Source organism: Tenebrio molitor, unplaced genomic scaffold (assembly GCF_963966145.1).
Source record: "Tenebrio molitor unplaced genomic scaffold, icTenMoli1.1 SCAFFOLD_190, whole genome shotgun sequence".
Taxonomy (NCBI): domain Eukaryota; kingdom Metazoa; phylum Arthropoda; class Insecta; order Coleoptera; family Tenebrionidae; genus Tenebrio; species Tenebrio molitor.
The window spans coordinates 45,010-45,846 of record NW_027184114.1 but is presented as its reverse complement, the minus strand read 5'-3'; the positions used below and the strand labels follow the sequence as shown (position 1 = coordinate 45,846).

The 837-nt window shown below is 45.9% G+C and overlaps 1 non-coding gene across 1 annotated transcript; it reads left to right on the top strand.

Moving 5' to 3' along the window:
- The first annotated feature begins 411 nt into the window (after nt 1-411).
- On the top strand, nt 412-531 carry LOC138140738 (5S ribosomal RNA). The gene has a single exon (XR_011162733.1). It is a non-coding gene; the product is annotated as a 5S ribosomal RNA (ribosomal RNA).
- Nucleotides 532-837: the final 306 nt, after the last annotated feature.

Genomic DNA, 837 nt, shown 5'->3' with positions numbered 1-837 from the left:
TGATGATTATAACGATAATTATTATAGATAGGTAAATAGAAACACAGGTCTCCTCTCGAAAATCGGAACTTCCTGATATTACTTACATATTTCGGTCGATCCAAATGTGGGAATCTCGTCGTCGTCGGAGCAAGCAGCGCGGTAGGTGGGGTGAAATTCTGGATTTTCCACCGCCGCCGGCGGTCGAAAAATGTGCGACGCGGGAGATCGCCAGTCCGTCTAGTAGTCTCTCTTGTCGTTAGAGCGTGACGTGGTGGTTGTTGTGGGATTTCCCGTTAGTTCGGTCCGACGTCGGTCGTCAGAGGGTAAGTGCATACGGAAACGAAACGCATCGCGTTTTGATGTTCATATTCGTGCATCGGAATGTTAAAAGCAATATATTTTACACCAACGATCACACCTAAACACCACGGCAACGGCCATACCACGTTGAAAAGCACCGGTTCTCGTCCGATCACCGAAGTTAAGCAACGTCGGGCGCGGTCAGTACTTGGATGGGTGACCGCTTGGGAACACCGCGTGCCGTTGCCCCCCAACACTTTTTGTTTTTTTTTGAAATCCATAGCAACCACCGAACCGATTTGTTTTTCGTGCAGGTATTCGGAAACATGCACAGACCCGTATAATGTAGATTCATAGCTTTAAGTACTAGATAATTAAGAAAACAATTTTTTTTGTCGATTAATTGTAAACAATTGCAGAATAAAAACTCGTCAAACGGTAAAGGTTGTCGTTCGATCACCGAAGGTAAGCCACGCGGGCAGCGGTCAGCACTTGGACGGGTGACCGGTTCATTATATTCCTTCCGTGAGTTTAACAAAGATAACATATGCAAAT